The 21,084-nt window shown below is 44.6% G+C and overlaps 1 protein-coding gene across 3 annotated transcripts in view; it reads left to right on the plus strand.

Moving 5' to 3' along the window:
* The window catches only part of macrod2 (mono-ADP ribosylhydrolase 2), a 382,263-nt gene that overhangs the window by 244,006 nt on the left and 117,173 nt on the right, over window positions 1-21,084 (plus strand). The gene's annotated exons all lie outside the window — the stretch shown is intronic.

Consider the following 21,084-nt stretch of genomic DNA (forward strand, 5'->3'; position numbering starts at 1 on the left):
TAAACAAACACATCCCCCCTCCGAAAGCTTTTAATGTCTGGTTGCACTGCGCAAACACATTGTGTACTGTTGTCTTTTTCTGCAGAGTATCACTGCCTCCACAAATCCAATCCAAAGCCCCGGCATGAAGTGGCGGACTGTAGTGCACAAACATGTCGCAGGGCTTTGCTTTCTGCAGCGCCAGGACAGGCCTGTCTGCTTAGGGGCTATAATTTAATTGAGGGATTAGTATTGCTGTGCAGGGTGTAATATACTTCTTTCAGCACCTGCCATTTAACCTTGCTGGTGGTGAGCAGGACTTGCAGGAACAGAGAGAGGGGTTATCTTTAATCGTCAACATGCTGCACGGAGCCCTGAACGGCGGCTTGGGGTGGGGGGTGGGGGGACGTCGAGCCCCCCTTATTGATTCCAACAGATGGCAGAACCAGAGAGAGAGTTTTTCCGCTGACTCGATGCCCAGATGAACAGCAGTGGAGAGCTTGCCATGACTTCATTAAATATTCACTCACAGCGACAACACACCAAACATTAAGCACACACGGACGAGACACAAAAGAACCACAATGTGTGTGTGTGTGTGTGTGTGAGAGCTAATATCCAAAAGACATTCGCTTCATTCCCATGCCTTTTGAAATATTGAACGGTCAGTAACAATGGCTTCCATAGCTCAGTCAGCTCCATAATACAAGTCCGATTTAGATTAAATATTCATTCTGAACTTATTGGTTCATTTTTTTCCCCTTCCTCTCTCTACATACCTATTGAGCTCCTACTTGGGGAAGGATCGTACATTCACCGTGCTGTCACGCCGATCGTTATCAATCAGTCTTTTTTTTCCAGAAAACGGTCGAAGCAGCGATGGAAGGAAGTTGTGTTTGAGTCGGGAGGATCTGCCGCTGTGCATGCAAAACACCTCCCACCTGAGGATCTGTTTATGTCGGCAATTAACTGGAGGAAAGGGGATTGTTGGGCTGGGAAATAATTACAGGGCTTAGTCACTATAGTACAGCCGCATCCAGACCCGTCCACAATCACATGTGAACAAATCCCATTTGAATGCTGTGTCACGATGCTCTTCCTGCAGCGCCGCCATAACGAGCTCATTGAGATGCAGCGCCACTCCTATTTATTCTTGCACAATGTTCCGTATTTTAATAAGGAATAAGGTTTATCCGACCCGCGCGACAACATGGCGTTTAAGCGCGAGGGGGGGGGGAAGTGAATATCGCAGTGATGATTTGAAATCGTGGGAGATTCTGTGGCGTTCGGAGAGAGACGGCGGGTTAGCGGGTTCGCTCCACGCTGCGTCCGTGCATGTGAAGTATTTATGCACTTAACGGTGTCATAAAGCACATCAGGTGAAGCCGTTCACCAAGCTGCATATTAAGATTACTCACAGTGCAGGCTTTCCCCCCCCCACATTAACACTCAAATTGGACCGTTCGACGTTGAAGAACATCACGTTCCTCAAGCCTGATTGTCTATTCTGTCGTCTTACAGTGGGGGGAAACAGGAAGACGTACAGTCTGAATGTTACGGCTGTGTTTTAGCGATGTCTTTTATTTAGCAGAGAGCTCGGAGCTAATTTAATTGGACATATCTGTTCATGCTTGATTTTCAAACGTGTGCTGGAGAGGACGGAGGGAAAGCTTTGTAAACACATACAGCTGTGTCCTGTTAAAGCCGGCCCTGTGGCTGCCCCCTCTTCTTCTCTGTGTGGAAGCTATCATGTACCGTAAATCCTCGAATATAGGCCTTTATTGGAAGGAGGCTAGAATTAGAGACAGGCCTCTATTTCTATTTGAGCAAAACGGACTACCAGTAGAATGAATAAAAACAAGATTTTGTGTCTATTTGAACCTATAAAATACTAGGTGCTCCGCAGCTGCCATATTACAGTAAACAATGTTTACTGCTTGCCAGTATTGCACGCTTGGTGGGCTGCCACTAGGAGGATGATTGACAGGCGCTCTCCTTCATACAATCACCCTTAATAACGCTTTCACAGCTGTCCTGTCTGCTCCCGGATTTCAAACCGACCAACATGGCGGCTGGTTTGGAAACTTTCTCTTATTTTACGAAAATAGTTCACCGAAATGTGTTTCTGAGAACATTTTATGCAAGAAATAAGCTATGCAGTTGCTGAATTTGTCTTTATTTTAGATCGACGGTCAGTTTAAAAGATTTTCGAGAGCTTGGGGCACCCCGTCTCTCCAAACTCCCAGCGACGCGAAGGCATTGTTACATACCGTAAATCCTCTAATATAGACAATGGGAAGCGTGGAAATAACGCTGCCTGTGGACACGTGCCCCGGCCTCCATTAGAGACCGGCCGTTATTTTCCTCCAATTTTAATAGAATAATAGATAGATAAAAGATAATAGAATACAGGCCTATATTAGAGGATTTACGGTACTTCTGCCTCTATCTTTCTAGTGTCTCTTTCCCCTCACTGTTCCCTATTTATTTTGTGTTGTTGACATGGTCACTGCTGGATATGATTAGTTCCTGTTTTCTGTCTGAGGAATAAACCAGCACCCACGAATCAATGTGTTGTATTGAAATGCCCAGTCAAATATATATATATATATATATATATTTGTTTTTCGGCTCATTATATGGCATTGTGTCTCTCTGTGTTTATTCAAAGCCACAACTTATTGTCATGCCGTACTGGATTCTGTACAAGCGGGTCTTAGGGTAGAGCTCTTTCTCTTTGTTTGGATGTCTCCCTCTCCAGGATCACCAGACTGTGCAGCATAAATCTGATTGGCAATGCATCACTGCGGCAATGTGTTTTTCTTCCACGCAGAGATACTAAGGGTAAACTGCTAACAGAGACGCGCTGGAAATGGCAAATGCAGGCGGAATGAGATGTTAGAATTAGTGGGGATTCTTTGAAAAAGATGTTGCTGCATTCACTGTAGGCAAATATTGGATATTTACTCTTTTGTTTTTTCCGTTAGCTTCCCCCCTCCCATGGTGTGAGACTAGACAACACAGATTTACTCAGGAAATCAGCCCAAATACCTCAAAGGTCAGAACTGTAAGCACTGTTTCCACTGAGTCGCAGTTGATTTTCTTTACAAGCCTCGAGCTAGTCATTCTTCAAACTGTGTTAAGCAATTTTGAGTCGTAAAAAGATGCCAAAACAAAAACTTGGCTTGTATAATGCAGTAGATTCATCAAGTTGTTATCACTAAAACCACGGGAGTAAAAAAAAAAACCAAAACGCCTGCTTCTACATCCGGCGGATAAAGAGCAGTCTGTATGAGCCTGCTGTCTTGTCATCTGATGGATGTTATTGTGAGTGCTCTCTGGTGTGGGAATGTCTGTGACACATCTCCATAAAACAGCCCATTCACATTCAGGCCATTTGATTTCAAAAATCCCCAAATAATGGATTGTGGAGCTTAATAGAAGCTGGATTTGTGCAGCGCTGATAACATCTCATCATAATTATCTCTCACTCTTTCAATAATGCGTTTTTATTCTTAATTTATGCTCTATTTACCTGCCTGAAGACAAGATTTGTTTGCTGTTTGACTGATAAACTAAACACTAAAATCACATCAGGTACATTTATTTTATAGCCCATAATAAAACCTTGGCCTTAAATGGCTTCCCATCCAACATGCGCCGGCCTCTATCTTTATCCCTGAGCCGTGTGTGCTCCACTGACTACAGCAGGTATTGTCTTGCAGAGATGTCCTCTGTGAAGGCCACTCTGGGCTCGACACATATTCTCCTGGGCAATTAGACTCCCAGCAAAACCCGACAGAGCTTCCTTTCTTTTATTATTTTCTCTTTTTTTTTGTTGCATGGGATACAATTGTCTAACACTTCTTCTTTTTTATCCCGGCTTAAACAGAGAGATGGTGTCCTCTTTCTCAACGCTCCATTTGTCCTAATGCTCTTTTAAATGGGGCTCTGGCTATAGAGATGGACAAGTATTCTTGTGGAACTGCTCCGTGCGATAAGTAGCCTCTCATTTGACCGCCCTTGCAGGCCAATTATAAAGCTGTAACAGGGCAACACCTCCTCAGCCTTTCTGTTATTAAACCTCTCTGGTCTCTCCTTCCGTTTCTCTTTTTGTCTCTGTCATTTTTTTCCCTTTTCCGTCTCTCTCTCTGTCTCTCTCTGTCTCTCTCTCCCCCCGCGGCGCCGAGTAGAGAGGGCAGGCGTGGTGATGGCCAGCCCTGGTGTCCTTTAGTGTCCGATAACAGAGCCCTTCCCATCAGCTCCCTGCCTCAGCCAAGCAAGGCCTGGCTAATGGATTTGGCTGGCAGGCATACATCCCTTCATCCCAATTCAGCCACCCTGCTCTCTCTCCCACACCTCTCAATTATTCAGTCTCCACTTCTATGCAAATGATTTCCTATTGAGGGGAGAAAAAAAAAAGAAAGGAAAAAAAAAACCTGCCATCGCTTTCATCTGGTTGTTATGTGTGCTGATGCGTGGGACTCCGGAGACTTGTCGGCTGTGACATATGGTATAGCGGGTGAGACGGAGCACGGCGCCCGCTTGCCGATCCTTCATCTCCTTCTAGGCGAAACTCCATCAGACCTGAACCATTAGAGGCTGATCTATCGAAGTGCCGTTCACAAGTGGTAACACTCTCTAGCAGTTCCCTAGCAACTGCCGCGAGCGCCGGTCCCCTTTTCACTGTAATGCTCAGTTGCTTAGCTACAGAGACTGACAAAACTACACATGGCTGGGCTCCCCATGGAGTCAAGGGCCAAAAACCATCATTCAGACACCGGATCAATGGATAGAAGCACACAGGGATGGATGTCACAACCCGCCGTTCTCTAACCATCTGTGAAATTTCAGTATGGATAATATAGACGCGGTGTTGGAATACTCTCTGTCGCTGGAAATGCCACCGACTCTCTCACATCTCCATGTCACAGTGTGTTAACCCAACACCTAACACTCAAATGGGAACGATTATAGATGGTGAGCGAGCTAGCGTGTGCTAGTGAACCCATCGGTGTGTGTGTGTGTGTGTTGCTCCTTGGAGTCGGAGGGTGTATCAAGGGCAATGGGTGCAGGGGGAGAGAAGAGGATGGAGGGGGGGTGAAGGTTTTGGAGGACTTTGTAATTAAAGCACATAAAACAGCCAGCAGCAGGAAGGTGTGCTGCTGATTTAGCCCTTCCCCTCCATGCGGGCCACCTGTTAAAGGATTTATTTCCCAGGTCAGTGGTGGGTGCCCGCCATCGTCAGGCAACCTGCTTGTTCACTCGGCACAGTGGGAGGCCTGCAGAAGAGGAGGAGGAGGGCAGGGAAAGGTCTACTTACTGTAAAAGCAATAACCATTATTTTCCCTTTTTCTCATTTGGGGCTGCCACTTCCAATAAGGGCAGGGGAAACAAAAACATTTTTCTTTTTTTTTCTTTTTTTTGTCTCCAGATGCACTTTGAGATGGTGTTGAAACTTGGAATTATATTGTTTCCCAGCGTTCCTTCCCCCAAGTGTGTGGAGACCAATGTGCAAGTGGAAGAAACTTCCTCCTTAAGTCATCTGGGAGACATTGTGCCCTTCCAGTAGCCTACCTCAGCAATGTCACACTCCACCTTAGCAGATGCTTAAAGAAAACACCAGCAAGCGCATTTACCCCCATTTCACACTCTCATATTTCATTTTCACGTCCACTGAGGTTACCTTTCCATTTTCTTCTCCACTGCAGATACTGCAAGGTGAAAATGGTCTGTTATCTGTTTATTTATGAGAACTGCAGCAAGGGCAATACATTTACTATGGCCACACATCTGTGTGTGTGTTTTTTGAAGACGTCTCTGAGGTAATTTTTTCTTTTAGTTAGGTTTATGCTAACGAGGCTTGGGTAGACACGCCCCCAGGTGTCTGCCCCCCCCCCCCCTCCTGAGAGGCAGGCACCGCTGGGCACCACCAGACAGTGGCAAGGCCTCGCCACAGCCAAAAATAATTAAGCATGCTGTCACAGACTTTTTGCTGTATTTGCACAAAATGTTCATCCAAGTCTCAACATGGGAGAAGACCTGACTCCAGTCACGCACACACACACACACACACACACACACACACACACACACACACACACACACTGCAGCACTCTGCTGTGTTTACTTATGATGTCACTGCCAGAGCAGCAGACCGAGTCTTTGATCAAGTGTCTCAGAGGATCAGGACTTTTGTAAACAGCCAATAAGATCCCGTCCTCATCGGGGCCTAATTCCTTATTTGGCGTGATAATGGGAATTATGTTCACTCGACTTGTAAAGTAAAGTGCCGAACATACAAGCGTCATGTTGCACAATATGCATGCTATCATGTTTACACATTGCGATTCTCTACATGAATAATTACGCCGCATTGTGCAACAACCCACACGAGGCTGAGGATTTCTTTATTAGCTCTGTGTTGGCAGACTGTGATTTCAGGGGCCACTGTTTCTATGACAACATGGTAATCAGCGCGAGGTAGATCATGCAGTTTAATGCTGAGCGGGTGTACGTTGACATGTACTCTGTTTCTCGACGTATGCCTTCATTATTAACTGTGATTGCTACGGCGGTTGGATGAGAAAGGAGCTGCTACTGAACAATGCAGGCAGCCTTGAGCCTTCACATTTACCTTCATTGTTTACTTCTGTGGGTTTTTTTTTAAAGGCAACACGTTGTCTCACATTCTGCTTCTATCAAAGTGCCTCAGGCAAACTTACACATTATTCCAAGCATGAGGTAAAGGATCCTTTTAACACCATCTGCATGTCTCTTTGGAGGTTCGGTGTATTTTTGCAGATTACAAAAGGTCATCCGTGGTTTTCATCACCCCCGGACCTTTAACGTGTTGTTTTTAAAGCTTTGCATGGTCAGGCCGCTGCCTGGGATCCTCTTGTGGGGCCCCACTTTCAGACTTTTGATGTCTTACTAAGGGTCGCCATCAAACAGAATGTCCTCTATTAAACTTCCTCTTACCACTACTAAGAAAACAACTTAGACCAGCTTAGGCTGGTTGATGGTTTTAGCTGGTTCAATAGGCTGGTTGATGGTTTTAGCTGGTCTTGCTGGTTTTAGCTGGTTTATGGTTTTAGATGGTCTTAGCGTGTGGTGGATGGTTTTAGCTGGTTCAATAGGGTGGTGGATTGATTTAGCTGGTTTTAGTGGTTTTAGCTGGTTGATGGTTTTAGTTGGTCTGAGTGGTTTTAGCTGGTTGATGGTTTTAGATGGTCTTAGCTGGTAGAATAGGGTAGTGGATGATTTCAGCTGGTTCAATAGGCTGGTTGATGGTTTTAGCTGGTCTTAGCTGGTAGAATAGGATGGTGGATGGTTTTAGCTGGTTGAATAGGCTGGTTAATGGTTTTAGATGGTCTTAGCTGTTATAATAGGGTGGTGGATGGTTTTAGCTGGTTAAGTAGGCTGGTTGATGGTTTTAGTTGGTCTGAGTGGTTTTAGCTGGTTGATGGTTTTAGATGGTCTTAGCTGGTAGAATAGGGTAGTGGATGATTTCAGCTGGTTCAATAGGCTGGTTGATGGTTTTAGCTGGTCTTAGTGGTTTTAGCTGGTTGATGGTTTTGGCTGGTCGTAGTGGTTTTAGCTGGTTGATGGTTTTGGCTGGTCGTAGTGGTTTTAGCTGGTTGATGGTTTTGGCTGGTCTTAGTGGTTTTAGCTGGTTGAACAACAGCAGCTAGCATCTGTTCTTGGTCCAGAGAAGCCGGTCCAGCACCTTGTTTCGGAAAAATACAACTCACTTTAATTTGATGCCCTTTTCTTCACTTATGGTATTGGTAATAATTATTTGAATTATTTGATCCTGTTTTATAGTTCATGTGTTGGATTATATCTACATTTAGTGTTAGTTTTTACTGTAAAACACAGGGAGATGCGATACAGACGGGAGCTGTTTTCTTTCAGAAGGATTTTCTATTCTTGATTCGCCAAGCACCACTGATGTTACAGCTCAGCCTTGGAGGAGGACGTTAATGTTTACATCTCATGTTGTCACATATACGTCTGGAGTAGATGGAGATATGGTTGATGGATGTATTTCAGTATGAAGGAAATAGCTTGTACATGAAGTCACACCAAGGTCTCTGGGTTATCTTGAGCATCCGTGATTTCTGTTGAGTCTTGACAAGAATGTGTAATCTGTGCCGTTCCATACACAGGGCAATAAAACATGACGAAACAAAGACAGTATGTAAATCAGACGGTAAGACTCGGTCGGCAGACGGCTGCTTCGACAGGCTGTGCTTCGGGGTGTGCTTCAGATATCCCACTGACAATTTACACGGGCAGTAACTCTCAGAGTTTAATGAAGTTATAAATGTATCCATATCTGACTTGCATCATCTTCGCCTTACTGAGTTATATAATTGTCTGGCGTGGGGCTCAGCCAAGGGGTTTGGGCGTTAAAAACTCATCTGTTTCTATTATTTATCCTGAAGTGTACAGGCAGACCGACAGCTGCCTCCAATCGCCGTCCATCCTTTCGCTTTTTCTCTCCACTCAGGTGTGGAGAACTATTTTCAGCTCCGTCTGAGCGGCAGCACTGATGTGTGCAATGTTTTTCACCTGCTCTTCATCACTGCATTTCATATCCAAAGCACACTTTGAAGAAGACGCTACCTGGCTGATGTGTCTGTGTGCTTTTTTTTTGTGGGGCTGGATTTAAGGGGTTGTTTTTATTTTCTCCCCTTTGTGCTGAAAGAGAATCCTCTCGGCTTTTTTACAAGCTTTGTGTTCCTGCACCGGTCTGTCCAAACGCACCTGAACGGGGAAAACAGTGTTTGTTCAACGCTTCTCTGATACCTGAAAAATAAAGCTGTTTATAAACTTCTGTTTGGAAGCAAGGTTTTGATAACATCAATCTGAATCGATTTGCCTCAGCTAAGAAAAGAAGTGACTGCTATAACTTGTATAACCTGGATTTTTATGAGTTTTTATGCATCCATTCTGAGTTTTTTTTTTTTTCTGTCCCTTCTAACGTTTGGGCTTAAAAACTGGAATCAGATGGCGAGGCATATTTTAAATGTCAGCGTGGTCGTAGTAGGCATCTGCAGGAGCTGGCAGACAGTGTGCTTCAAGGCTCCGGGCTAAATGGTTCCTTTTAACTGGTGTGAAGCTGATGGCTGATTGCTCGGCTCACCTAGTTCAACTTGGATGGAAAAAGAAAAGAAAAAAAGCATTTCCCTTTCGGTCCTTACCGCGTCGTCCATCCAGCACAAAGGTCCCACGGTCATTTCTCCCGCCTGCCGGTGTATGCGTCAGCTGAAAGAGCCGGCCTGTGCCGTTTATTGCACACAACTAACAGGTTCTCGTACCCCTGACCTGCAGGAGAGACCACACATTGAAGCTCTTCTGCCACGTCAATCCAGCGTAGGACCCCCAAATTATCTCATTAGGCCCCGCATTTTTGCGAAAGTAAGATAAATGTCCGTGCAGCATGTGGCTCTGATTGCCAAAGCACTCTGAAGAACAAGAGACTGTTGTGCAAAAAAAAAAAGTCTGGGCTGCTATGAATTATGGGTGCTGGGGTGGGGGGGGGGGGGAGGGTGCAGGGATAGCCTCCCGTCCATCATGCCGCTCTCGGTACTTGTGTTTGACCCAGCTAAATGGGGGCCTCCCGTATTTGTTGAACATACGAAAACATCAGCCTGTGTCATCGAAAGCTCGGCCCAAAGTGCAGCGTGCGATTAGCGGCGTTAATGCAGGCCTGCTGAGAGATCTAGCGTCACTGCGTTATCTCCTGTTTGCTTTCATTATCTGATGGCTCCGACTGGTGCAGCTTCTCTTCGCCACTCCAGAATACTTCCCACACAAACTCCCCTTTTTTTCTACTATGTCAAAGTCCATTTTTTTCTTTCTTTTTTTGCATTTGTTAATGTACCCTGGCAGATGACATGAGCAGATATCTAAACCGCTCCCAGGAAGAAGGGAACTTTTAATTATCCATTGTTGAAAACGGTTACCTCAGCATTTTTTTTTTCTTTTGTTGAAATGCCTGTGCAAAGCAGCCAAGGTCAAACTCTTGAGTTTAGTATCGCGCTCAGAACCAGACCCCATAAATGTATGTATCCCAGCATTTCCCATGCTACTAAAAGCCAGGAGTTTATATGTGCTCTACTAAAGGCTTCTCCCTGGTGAGGCATTTCTGTCGGGGGTAACAAAGCGAGCGTATGCACAGCCCTCGGTGCACGAACGCCTACATCTGTGATAAATACACACTGCTAACCATTTGCACTAAACTGTGTGTGGGGGGGGAACCGGCCGATGCTACGCATGACCTTGCGTTTTCTAGACAGAAACCTTTATGTTCAACAGATTGAATTTACAACAGCGGGGGAAAACCGAAAGAATTGCAAAGAAATAGGTAAAACGACAAACAAAAGGAGGGAGGATTGAACAAGAGAAGCCCTGGAGGCTCCAACACGGCAGCTAATGAGATTTCACTACACCATCAATCCAGAGCATCAGAACCCGGCGCACGTGTGCTCGCCGTGTGGTAGCTTCAACTGTATCCCAACGCGTTTGATCTGCACCATGTGGCCATGTGTTGCACCAAGAGTAATGTATTCCCATAGGAGCGTGTTCCTTATAGCTTTTGGCGGCGCGTTGCACATGCAGCACACTGTGTATGTGCATCGTTTGAAGTATCGTGTGGCAGGTGTTCCACTGCTAGCTAGGTGCTTTCTTTTTGTCGAGTCTACCTCCCTGGAGGAGCTTGGTCACCGTTCGTCTTCATCCACATGGGGCCCTGGAACTGTCTCCGTGGGTGTTTTTGGAGGGAAGGGAGGGGGAGCAGAGAATGGGGTGCGAGAATGACCTCCATTTATTTCCATGCGGCCATCTCACAGAAGCCGTCGAGCCGATGGACACGTTCGTAAAGCTCTCGTAGATAATCCGTCTTTGCATGTGTGTGTGGAGGAGTAGTGTAGCTCATATGACTCTGGTCCCCGTGAGACTGCACCGGCTGGACGGGTCCTTGTCACAGATAAGAAGCCTGCTCCGGTGGCCCTCACACATGGAGCAGTAATGGGGCCATAGCCCAGTTCCACCGGCTGAAGTCTCTCGGAAAAATAGGACCGGCGTAGTCATTCTTCTGTCATTTCAGGGAGGTCATACACTGAACTCGCATCGAGCCCGCAGGTGATGCAGGCAAAAAAAAGATGGAAGACTTTTCTGAATGCTACTATTGTGGCGGGCTTGCATGGCGACTGGATGGTGTGTGAGCCCAGGCGTGAGCTTTATTTGCAGTGTTGTGCTTACCTGTGTAAATGCACCAGCGGGGAAAATAAGTGCGTATTTGTAAAACCAGTGAGAGATTGTAAACACATCTTCTTTCTGAAAATGAATGGGTTCACTTCTCCCACTGTGTTCTGGAATTGTTGGTCAAAATGAGATAATATGTGTTTTGTAGCCGCAGAGGTAAAGGAGCCAACACGGAGCAGATTAGCCGCATTGAATCCCTCCGGCCCGCGTTTACCCAGCAGCTGGTTCAGTCGTGAAGGAGATAGCTTGTTGTGATTAGTCTTGTAATTAAACTGCACAGGCTATGAATGCATGAGTAATGAGTGGCACCCTGGATGTGGAAGGAGTTGATAAGTGGGCTGTCTATTTTGGTGGAGCTGTGGGCTGAAGCCTCGGTTCGACTCCCGACGCGGAGGCGTCCACGGACAGCGTGCCGCGGAGTCTGTAAATATGCTGTAAGCAGATGTCGGCACGGAGCCTCGGCGTACTCAAGGACCTGGAAAATATCACTTCGGTTTAAGTGAGAGCCGTTCATGCCAGACAAAGTGCAGGAATTATGTAAAGGTCGCAAGAAAGGTCACTGCCCAAAACCGTACTGTATGGGATGAGTTTACAAAACACTCACAAGAAGTTCATTGTTGTTTATATAAGGGAAAAATAGAGCAGAGTACAACATATATTATTATATAATATTTTAGTTGTTTAAAAATGTATTTATCCTTTATTCATGCAGGGAGACATGATTTATGATAATCATATTTAAAGAAAATAAATAAAAAGGATGTTCATTAGGGGTGAGTATTGGCAAGAACCTCACGATACGATACGTATCACGATACTTTGGTCACGATACGATACGTATCACGATATTGCGATATAAATAAAGATGTAAACACAAGTACCTGTATATGTACATCAGATGATATTGATCAGAGGACAAATTGAGTCAAAACTATTTCATTCTAAAGAGCCTCTTTATTTTATTAATTCCCATGAAAGTACTGCATTCACAACACGTTTTTTTTTTTTTAAATCGATCTTTGGAGTTGAATAATCGATATTGTATTGGGTGGCAAAGTATCGCGATATATTGCTGTATCGATATTTTTACCCACCCCTACTGTACTCTATGGGATGAGTTTAAAAAACACTCACAAGAAGTTCATTCTTGTTTTTACATAAAAAAGTACAAAAAATATGTTTTTTCAAATTGTTTAAAAATGTATTCATCCTTTAAATATGCAGGGAGACATTATGATTTATGATAGTCACAATTCAAAAAATAAATAAATAAAAAGGATGTTCATTATGTTTCCAAACAGAATGTAACCAGTTTGTTTTTGTGCCATGGTGCCAACATTTGGAGGTTTTTTGTTTTATTACTAAAAGGACACTTTTACAAAATGAGTCAATTTTTATGCGAAATACTAAATGAAGCGACTGAATCTGAATGACATAAAAGAGAGCAAACATAATTGCACTGTGCCCCTCTGCTGTCTCTGCTGATACACAAGCTAATGAGTGTAAACCAAGCATTGTTATTTATACAGAGAAACACACACCAGTACTTTGCGGAAAGAGGAGCAGATGAAATAAGCGTTTCACATTCAGATGAAGAGCGGCCTCCGTCCAGCCCCAGGGAGAGAGCAGCTCGTTCAGCATGAGATGATGCAGCCCCCTGCAGTTTTTTCTTATTGCAGCCTTGTGAATGTCAGCATGTTAGCAACTGTCTGACAATTTTTTTGATATGTAGTAACAAGATTTTCAAAGGCCTCGTGGCATTATCATATTACTTTGAACTCCAAAAAAATAAGAGACAAAGAGGCAAAAAAAAAAAAAAATCCAAATAAGCGTCCTCCTTCTCGGTGCTTCAGGGTCACAATCGGGTCTATACATGCGGAGATTGTGGAATTCAGCATTCATTTGGAAGAGCAACAAGGTCAGGCGTTCTTATCAGATTAACAAAAATATTTATTTGCTTCGGGCTACGATAGGAAGCAACCGACTAAAAGTCTTTAAAAAAGCAAACGGAAGCGTAGACGCCGACAGAGCACAAGGACGGTAAAAGCTTCAGGAGGATTTTAGTCATTTTTAGCTCTATTTCATATTTGCAAACAAAGAAACTTGTCATGAAAAGAGAAAATATCTCCAGGTTCAGTCCAGATACTCTGAAGATTAGATGGTTTTCGTGGGAACGCTTGGTTTTGAGAAGTAAAAATGAGTGTTTGAGATCAGATAATCCTTTATTGGTCTCGGGTTACAGCAACAAAAAGGGCATAATGCAAATAACAAAAGCATTAGTAGCAGATGCAAAATACAAAATACAATAATAGTAGATTATGTACACAGAATAAACCAAATTAAGAGTTAGAAACTGTTAAATAAGGTAAAGTGACTGTAGGTCAGGGTAGGAATTAAATGTGATTGTTCACTGATCCCATGTCTGCTGGTGAGGCTGAACCCTACAGTGCTTAGTAACAACATAGTATTTACTCTCGTTTCCTAACCCTTACTTACCCAAACACAGACTCGTCTTTTGTAATGAATGCCATTAGGATAATTTGGACCACGTTGCTGGAATGAGAGCGTGCTTAATCTCTCCACCCGCAGTGTCTTCCTCCATCAAATCCACGTCTGGCCACATATGTCTTAATTGAAATGACGGCTAATAGCATCTGTGAAGGCCAACATCACTTTCAGTCTCCCAGCAGCTGTGCCACCGCCACTGTGTGTGTGTGTGTGTGTGTGTGTGTGTGTGTAAACCTCCCTGACATTTGAAAGATTCATGAAGCCCAAACTGGCCCAGCTCAAGGACCCCCGTAGAATGAAGATGTACGGCCCCCGGGCTGCTGGGTGGCCGGATCAGAGCGATGATGAGATGCGTGTGAAGGCAGGTAACTACATCACAGCGTAACGCTCCGTGGCAGAGATGAAAGGCTGCAGTCACCCCGCATGCCGTTTTGCTTTGCAGGTTTAATACAAAGCAAACAGGAGCAGGTTGCCTTTTTAAAAGCTCTGCCATCGCTGCTGAGGGAAGGGGGGGGGGGGCCATGACAACAACACATATCATACACGCCGACCGTATGGGATTGTATAGAATGCAGTGTGTGTGCCAGCCAGCTCCCGTCTGACTCATTAACTCCCTCAAAGGCGTCTTTCTAAAGGGGGTCCATGTTCCAAAAAAACGCTCCCTCTCGACGTGGATGCGGTCGAACCCAGCGGGACGCCTTCCTCTAACACACAACAGTGTCACCGCATGCTGGGAAGGAGCCGCGTCGCCTCAGAGCAAACAAACAGATACCTGTGGATGCAGAGACATGGTTGTAGTTGATGGGACAGCTCAGCTAAAAACGGACTACATGTCCCCTTTTTGTTCGCCCCCCCGACACTTCAATCCGTTTTGTTTTGGTGTAAAACGATAAAATGTGGGTGCCGGACTTGTTTTATAGCAACTGCTTTCACATTCACGTTCTATTTAGAAGGTAGAGAACATGCTTTTGAAAAGCTGGAAAGAGTCCCAAGCAGCCGAGCGGTGTCACCTGGCAGCTCATTCAAGCTTAGAGGAATGTTACAGAGAGCCCAGAGCAGGAGAAACAGCTGGCTGCTGCTCGGTGACTTTCTCCCTCTGTCTTTACTTTGGGCCTGTCGTCCCTCCAGACAGCACCAGGCCACTGTTATAGCATGCATGTAGCACACACACACACACACACACACACACACACACACACACACACACACCTGCACCACCTCACCTTCTGTTCCCGACAAGAAAGCGGTAAAAAAAAAAAAAAATGTGCAGGCTGAGAGATGGCTTTCCAATTATGTGATCTTTTCTTTCACTGGAAGAGCTTCTTGACATTTGAAAGGCGGCCTGGATTGTGGTGTACTGTACTGTGTGTGTGTGTGTGTGTCTGTGTACTCTATGTCTGTGGTGTAACTCCATTCCCCCACGCTTTATGATTAACCGTGTGGAGAGAAGTGCTGATCACTGCTCGAAATGAAAATGTCATTATTTGTGTGTCACTCTAAAAAGGGTGAGCTGTGCTGTCACCGTGCCACTGAAGGGATCCTTGACATCCATCACATGTGATTTAAAAAAAAAAGAAAACCCTCAGCCGTCCTGTTTGAATCCATATTAATTATCATGGCTCATAATCAGCAGGATGTGATATTTCCCCGTCATGTCGTCTCTGAACTGCCCCTCGGTCGCTCTTTGGGCCTCTTCGTTAAAGTGCCACGGCGTCTGAAGCGTATGAATAATCACTACGGCGACCCTCTAATCCATTTATAAAGAAGGGAAATATTAATGCGTTTATAACTGAATCTGCTCGCCATGCGGTCGACGACTTCCAGGTCTGCAAACAGCCCCCCCACCCAACATCCTCTCTTTCAGCGCACGGGGATCACTCTGCACTCTCTGTCACCATGACAACGGCAGTTCCATGTCCGAGTGGGTGTACACACTTCATTTGGTAATCCTCGGCGGCCAACACTGGAACAGCTGTGTGCGTGCTGAGAGGGTCCGGGCGAGCAATCACGCCAAAAATATCCACTTAATTACTGGAAATGCGCTCATTCTCGTGGCTATTATGGAACGAGGATTCAAGTGGCGGCCGCTGGCACCCACCGTACATATAACTTTATTTTTTTTATTATTTTTTATTGGGGAGTTTGACCTGCTACGGGCACAGTTGGTTGTTGTTTTAGAGGGAGGTATAGATGGAGATGAGGAAGACGATCACATGATTAATATTGAAATCTATTATCAGGGATAATTAACCTGCTTTAAGTGGCGAGACCTTGACTCTGTCTCACACACACACACACACACACACACACACACACACACACACACACACACACACACACACACACACACACACACACACACACACACACACACACAGCTCTCACACACACTCTTTAACGCTAAGCCATCTCCGCCACTCCCATCTTTAGCAGTTCTCTCAGTTTCAACACACTTTATTCAAATCTTTTTAAAAACCTGTCTCAATCGTTTCACTGCTTAAAAGCTACGTTTCGTCATTTACTAAAAGAAAATGTTTCCACTCGTTACCCAAGCCTTTCTCTCTCTCTCTGATTATTTATAATATCTTGTATTTTTTTAAGTTGGGAGAAACCTGAGCTGGTCTGCGTCACACTGACGGCCCCCCCCGGGTGTGAATTCAGGTTGGATCCTCACCTGCCAAAAGCCGGTAACCACGGCGACACACTGACAGTGAGTCACATGTACAGACAGAACAGGAGAACCCTTTTCAGGCGAGATGCCATCTTTCTTCCCTGTTTCACGGGCTGTCGAGTGCTTTGATTGACAGGATGACGTCACGTTCAGATGGGACAGAAGGACGTTGTTAATTACAAGCATTTATAGAATTATTTTGACTGGTCGGCTGTGTAAAATGATGTGTAACTATTATAGAGCACATAGATATCTGTAATATATGAGAATGATGGAGATGATAAAACAAATAGATGAAAACACTTATTTTCATGTATTTAAGAGTTAAATCTTAAGAAATCCCATGATTGCGATTCACTTTCCTCGGGAACAATTTTCATAATAGGCAGCATTCTTTGGAATGGTGCTTTTTGGCTGATATTATTATGCAAATCACTTTTTTTTTTCCTTAATTAAGAGACTCTATATGAGTCGGAGCCGGCGAGTCGCTGAGCTCCTCTACCTCTTGACTTTTTCGATGATCCGACTGATTTTCAGCGTCGGTCGTAGGAATTCACCGAGACACTTAATTCTACCAGCGACCCACGGTCCACTCTCCATACAAAACAGTAGCTGCTGTTTAAATTACATTTTGGCTGAATTTCTTAATGGACCGAAAGTCATTATGTGCTTTGTTGATTCTTAAGTGTGAGGATAATTGCCATGGGCCGCACGAAAGTGGTCTGATTATTGTCTGCTGGCTCTTTTGAATTATAATAGATATAAATGAGGCTCCCGTATCCACATATCTCTTTGGTACTAACAGTGGAAGAACGGGACCGTTCGGAGCAGTCACACTGCAGTCAACGTGTTGGAGCCTTTTAGTGCTGTTATTATGTGGAATGGAGGAGCAGCCCTCAAAGTCAGTGCAGGCAAGTAAAAATGAAAGATTGATTAGGCTGTGAAGTGCTGGTCCCCTCTCTGAAATAGCACAGCACTTCTCCTCTAAATGAAGTCTAGATATTTCAAAAGATTTCTTAGTTGCTAAGAAAGTGGCGTCTTTGAAGTGAGCGTGTCCCCTCGGTAGTTACTCAGCTGAGGAATATTTTAGCAGGCTCGTCTTAAGATGTTCACACGCGTGCTTCAAAGTTGGCGAAGGGGTCATTCTGTGTCCAGTCCATCCTGAGCAGACACCAAATCCCAGGATTTCTTTTTATTTTGGAGTCTGCTCCTTAAGGGAGACGTTTTGTCACGATTCAAGGGCGGACTCGGATTGTAAAAGCAAGAAGAGGGGTGGGGGGGGGGGGGGTCCAGTTGCTGGGAGGTAGATCGGTGGCAGGTGGACAGGATCTGCACCGGTGGGGAGAATGGAACAGGCGAGATCATCTCGGTTTTCAAAAATCACAAACAGAGTACCTAGAGTGGACTTTGCAGGAACCCGGGGGTATAATACATATAATACTGGTGATGATGAGGCTGATGAGATGCAGGTGTTTTAACTAGAGCGCAGAGAGAGAGGCCACGCCCACAAACAGACGTAGCAGTAGCAGAACAAACTGACAGCTGCCATGGCAACCCATGACACTACCATCAAGTTTGTGCTGATATCGAGTCCCCATCTTTATAATAATGTCGCTGCACAATAATTATACATATAGATTATATAGAAGAATGGGCCCGCATAAAGAAAATAAATCCCATATTTTCCTGATTTAGTGAGTGCTTCATTATTGAGTATCAGTCTGGTCTTGGTTTGAACAGGACTTTCACATCTCCAGCACAAACACGACGGTTAAATATCGCTGATCTGTCATGCAAACCGATGAGAAGCGGTTCAAATATGCCTATCACTCCGGATGCATTTGATCAATACAAACAGTGTAATGTTAAGATTACGCAGCGATGTTGGAACATCACTGTGTAAATAGAACGAGATTATGTCCCATCTGATGTGAGGAGCACATGAGAGTTGGTTATTATTGCACTTTCCCCATTAATCTGCAGGGAAAGTATTCAGACGAAGGCATCTCTTCCCTATAACGTATCCTGTAATACATGTTGTGATTTCGCCAGTCGACTCTGCAGCTACGTGCTTCCCCATTTAGACTTTTTCCCTTTTATTGACTTTCAAGAATTGATGGGAGAAGTGTGTGCTAATCATGGCTCATTAGAGGCGTAGAAGTGGCCGGCGTTATGCATGCACTGTGGCACATTCTCTCCATTTGGAAGAGAAAATGACCGAGCAACAAATTTAAAGACTCCACTGCAGGCGCGTTATGGCAGTTTGTAGTCGGCGGGAAAACCGGCCCATGCATCGTAACGGAGAGGACACACATCCGGACGCACGCCGACAATAAACGGTCATTCTGCATCGGGAACAGCGAGAAAAACGTGGAACAAAGCGTGCGGCCGACGATCATCTCAATAAACGCCATCAGTCGGTCGCGTTAGTTCAACATGTAATTATCCTTTGACCTTTTTTGTTTTTTGTTTTTCTTCTTCTGTTTGTTTGGTTCTTCGTTGCAGAGCCTGCGGGCTCATGGGGGAAAGAAAGCAACGTCTTGAATGGCAATCATCATTTTCTTTTCTGCCGGTTCAATTGTGTTGCTGACCTTGTAGCCCCGAGCTAGAGACCTCAATGAACGAATCCAGTGGAGATATTGGGGAGAGGGGAAAAAAAAGAAAAGCTGCAGAAAAACATGGCTGGGAATGGAAGCTCGTTAACTACATGGTGGAATTGGCAAGGTTCTTGGAGGAGGTGTGTGTGTGCACTGAGGATTTTGTTGTGTGATAAAGAAGTGTTCCGTTAAATTCCTTAATTACTTATTTTGTATGCTCGGAGCAAACTGTGCTCGGCTGTCTGTCGTAATTCTCTTCTGCTCTGTTTCTTAACAGGTTCATTTTGAAATGATTGGCTTTTTATTTCCCTGCCATTGCCATTCTCTCTTTTAAAAAAAAAGTTTTTTTTTGTTTTTAACAAGGCTGCGGAGTTAGATTACTAATGTTTGAAAATGTCTGATTAATGTGCCTTTAAGGTGCTAAACAAGAGCAGCCCCTTTAATGTGTTTCATCGGGACATGTCTACTGATGTCTACTGTTATCTTCTCCGCCTTCCAGGCTAAAACCTCAGCGTAGTGCAGGAGATAGAGATTTATGTGCCTCCTGTACGAGGGCCGCTCAGAGATAATGGCACACAACCCGCTAACACTGATCCACCCAAACGTCTCCGTCAGCTAATGGATGCAAATAATGATAAAAGCTGGAGGGTTCTACCAGCAGGGAAAGGACCCACGATGACAAAGACTCTGTCAAAGCGTCTCAATCTCTCATTGCATAAGAGCATCTTTGTATGATTTATGTATTGGAAAACATTGCGGTCATAAATGTCCTTTTTCTTCAGCGTTTTTGATATGCATAGAGGCTTTAACCTTGAGGAGTATCCTCAAGGTTAAATTGCCACGACACTGACATTCCCCTTATTTATTATTGTTAAATAATAAGACTTATAATTTGTATTCCAATATCATTGTTGGACTGTTTTTCAGTACGAGCTCACTGGGCTTAAAAATTACGATTCAATGAAGTCCCTACAATTTACAGCAGATTAGTGGCCCGTAGCGCCTCGTCGCAAATAATAATGAGATTGTGTTGGTTTTGGAGAATGCCTCTTCCTTTAAACAGAAACCCCTCCCTCTCCAGGACCCTCCAGGTCCCTCCAGGACCAAGGTCAGAGCGGTCATCAGTGTTTAAGTTCACAGAGACGCTGGAGCGGCTGCCTGGGTGTTTTGGAGCTCTACAGCATCTTCCTGTTAAAACCCCTCCATAGCTACAAAGTGAAATATATCTCCCACCTTACAGACACGCAGCTGCATAAATATTTATTTGATGTGTGGAGTGTGGAGGAGTGGAGACGTCCGGCGCCCGCGAGATCACTAACTGTTTAAACTTTCATGAATTCACCAGTAGTCCGGTTTTTGGCGCTTGCCCCACACTCTTAATTGGCACGTTGCCGTTTTTTATAGCGAAGAAGAATTTCATGAATTATGCACGGAATAACAACTATCCCCATTATAACCGCATTGTGCTGTGCAATTTTCGGACCTGCTATTCTGGGAAAAAAAAAAAAAGAGAGAATACGTGAGACGGCTCTAGTCTCATTACAGGCAGCACGAGTTCCACTCAGCCTTGTTTCTCACCTCGCCTTAAACACAAACTCCCAGCCAATCAGCAACGCCACTTGATTATAGCGGCTCCCCGCGCATTTTATCATCCTGACCTATTAAGCAACCCAGACATACAACTGAGAACTAAATTTAATCTATACATGATTTATGATCAAGTGGAGTAGTAATAAAGCTTACATTTATTCAGTGGGAAAGCGAGGCTAAGTGTTTAATATTATAAGTAAACGGTGTGAGGGGGAAAACACACGAGACTGGTTTTACCTCGCATGCCCTCACCTGAACGTCTGATTCCTTCAGCGGGGCTTCGGTACTTTCAGTAACGCGTGAGTCATAGTTGATCAATATGTATTGAGACTCAGCAGCCGATTCCGCTGCGTGACAGAAAAGACTTCTCGGGCGAAACATCCGTGAGTCGTGGCCTCGTGAGTCAAACTTTGGTGACCTTTTGTGAGGAATTCAAAGCCTTTTTTTTTATACAGTCGTTCAGTA

This window comes from Eutrigla gurnardus, assembly GCF_963514095.1.
Source record: "Eutrigla gurnardus genome assembly, chromosome: 11".
Classification (NCBI taxonomy): domain Eukaryota; kingdom Metazoa; phylum Chordata; class Actinopteri; order Perciformes; family Triglidae; genus Eutrigla; species Eutrigla gurnardus.